Genomic DNA, 3,394 nt, shown 5'->3' with positions numbered 1-3,394 from the left:
AGGGTGACAAAACTACTGTTGCTAATATCTCGACTCAGTGAAGAGATATGAAAAAGTCGTCTTCAACAGAACCGTTGAAGTAAATATATGAAAGTGATGTGTCGAAAACATTTCCAGTTAAAAATTACCGCACTAGATGGCACTGATGTAATTTGTATTACTGATATCTTGGTCTGCATATAAGGCCTCCCGCAGGAATTTTTCTAACAATGACAATTTTTCCAAAAAAATCTTCGTGGATTTCTACCAGGTTGCTTGTTGTAATTCTCAAAGGGAATCCTATAGGAATTCGTCCCAGGAATTCTCCTGAAATTCCTCCTGGTATTATGGAAATTTCCTGGAATACCTTTAAGTATTCTTCTAAGAATTCGTCAGGAATCCTTCTAAGGTTTCCTCCAGTAGTTTTTTGGGGACTCCTTGTGAAATTCCTTCAAAGATTCCTCACGAGATTTATTTTATAATCTTTTTATTTTGGTGAATTTTAACGCTGTAGTATATTATAAATAAAAAAAATGAATAATTATTGTCTACGTTGGGAGCCATATAACGAATAAATTCAAACACAAACTCGCGAAAAAAAAGACAGAACACTACGATTGCACAATAATGCACGACTTCACAAATTGACACACACAACATTAACCTTCCGTAACTCGCGCGGTTGACTACCTGCGTCAACACCACGCTAATGCTGAGTTCAAAAAGCGAGATTTTTTCAACGTGTTGTACAAAATACAACAGCGCGATTGCTCGTGGGTTAATATGATACAATACAACACTAAACATAAAATTTGGCCTGCTACCCTAATGGGTAACAAGTTACGATCACACGATGACGAGGTTTCATTTATTGGTTTTTGGTCCATCAGTCAATCCTGGAATAGTGTTTACTTGGCTGATGGCCTTCTTGTTGACAGTATTTGTTCTTCATTCATAGCTTGATTTTGTCTAGGAAAACTAATCCTATTGGACCATTAATGCAATGCAAGGCGGCTGCATATTGATGTCCGTGGTAGGGATCGGTCTGTCTGTCTTGCAGTTATTTATCTCCAGAAATGACCTAAAAGTATGCAACTACTCCGGTTGCTAGGGCTGTATTTCTCCTGAACGATGGAAGAACCCTATAAATGCGCATCAAAATTAGGATTATATTCATAAGCTAAAAACGAACATGAAACAGAAACAAAAATCTGGTAACAAGCCTTCACACTCCGGGAAAATTTTCATAATTTCTCCTAGGAGAAAGAATTTCTTCCAGCATTTTTCCAGGATTCCTCCTGCAATTTCTCCAAGGGTTCCATTCGGAAATCTCTCCATTGATCCTGCCCGAGTTTTCTTTAAGGATTTCATGTAAGATTCCTCCAGGATTTTTGTGAGTCTCCGTATGAAATTCCTCTCGGGCTTCTTCCATAGATTCCGTCCGAGATTCCTGTAGGTATTTTTTGCGGCATTCTATCAGGGATTCCTTCTCCTTTATTGATTCCATGCGGAATTCCTTTCAATATTCCTCCTAGGATTCTTTTCCCGTTCTTTCACTGATTGTTCCAGAGGTTTCACCAGGGATTATTCCAGAATTATTCGTGGGTTTTGTACTGATATTCCATCGGGGGTTCCTTCTGGGCTCCTGGGATTACTTCATCAATTATCCCGGGTTTCCTTTGGGCATAGCTCACAATACTCTATTAGGATTTTTTTTTAACAAGAACTGTTCTCGGGATTTCATTTATCCTTCCGATATTTCTTCATTTATTTTTCCCAAAATTCTTTTAAAGATTTTCCTGGAATTCCTTCAAGGATTTTTCTGGAATTGCTTTGAAAATTTCTCCTTTGTTTTTTCAAGAGCTTCTTTTATGGATATCTTCCGGCATTTTTCGCAGGCTCTTCAACATCTTTGATAATTCCTTTAGGGATGCCTTCCAAGATTCCTTCATTGATTCTTCTTGGGTTTTATTTAGAGATTTCTCTCGGAATTCCTTCATTTATTCCTCCCGTGATTTCATTAGGGGTTCGCCTCGAAAATCCTTCAGGGGGAGCCTTCCGGGATTCTTTCAGGGATATTTTACGATATTCCATCAGAGATTCATCCTGAAATTCCTTTAGTAACTCCTCCCTGAATTCCTTTGGAGATTTCTTGTGGTTTTCCACCCGGTTTTTTTTTAACGGATGATTCCCGAGATTGATCCTAGATTTTCTCCTGGGATTCTTATGGAGATTTCACCCGGGTCTTTCTCAGGGATTCCTTCCGAAATTCCTTTAGAAATTCGTCCCAAGATTTCCTTTTGTTTACCAAGTTTCTTTGACAGATTCCTGCCGAGATGTGTTCGAGGATGTTTTGAAGAATCCTTTCCGGGCACTCTTTAGGGATTTCTCCCCGAATATCTTTCGGCATTCTTCCAGGTGTACTTCTCGGGATTTATTTTAGGATATCTTTTGGGAGTCTTTTTTTGATTCTTCAGGGATTCCTTCAAAAAAAAATCTCCCATTATTCCTCGATTGATTCTTCCAGGGTTTTCTTCATCCCGGTAAATCTTCAGAGATACTTGCAGAGATTCTTTCCAGGATAACCCAACAGATTTTCCCCTTATTTTCTATACGGAGTCACAAAAAAAATCAAAATTGTTGGTAACCCAACAAACATTTTTGCAGTACAAGAGTGGAACAATCTGTTCTTCAGTAAACTTTAGCTTAACGAACTGTTGTTCAGCTAGTTCTGTTTCTTGGGAATTTTTTTCATAGATTTCTTCCATTTTTTTACAGGGATTGATTCCAAGATCAATTTAGATATTTCACTAGCTTTTTGTTCCGAAACTTCTCTCGATATTATTTTATAAAATGGTTTGCTTCTGAAATTCCTACATGATTGTTTTTTTTTTTTATTCCTTTAGTGATTACTTCAAAGATTCTTTTGACGATTTCACTTCCACCAAGTTTCTTTTAGGGTTCATTCCGAAATCCATACACGGATATCTTCAGAAATTATTCCAGAGATGCCTTTAGAAACTTCATTGCATCCTTAAGTTTTGTAGTTCTTCCAAAACTGTTTCATGAATTTCCTTTCAGAAAGTTTGCTACAGATTCCTTTTGAAATTTCTTTTGGAATTGCTTCAGAAATTCCTGAATAGAAAAAACTCTTTCAAAAATTTCTCTTGAGGATCCGCCAGAAGTTTTCTCGAGAATTCCTCTAGAAAACCTTCCATGTGTTTCCAAAAATTATTTTCATAAATTCGTTCGGAAATCCGTACGGGAATTCCTTCATATCATCTACAGATTTCTTCGAAAATGCTTTCAGCGATTTCATTAGAAAATCAAAAGTTTGAAATTCCTCTAGAAATTCTTCAACAGAATTCTTCAGAAATTTTTCCAAAATTTCCTTCAGAAATTCTTGCAGAGATTC

The sequence above is a fragment of the Aedes albopictus genome, chromosome 2, assembly GCF_035046485.1.
Source record: "Aedes albopictus strain Foshan chromosome 2, AalbF5, whole genome shotgun sequence".
Taxonomy (NCBI): Eukaryota; Metazoa; Arthropoda; class Insecta; order Diptera; family Culicidae; genus Aedes; species Aedes albopictus.
This window is presented reverse-complemented; position numbering follows the sequence as displayed.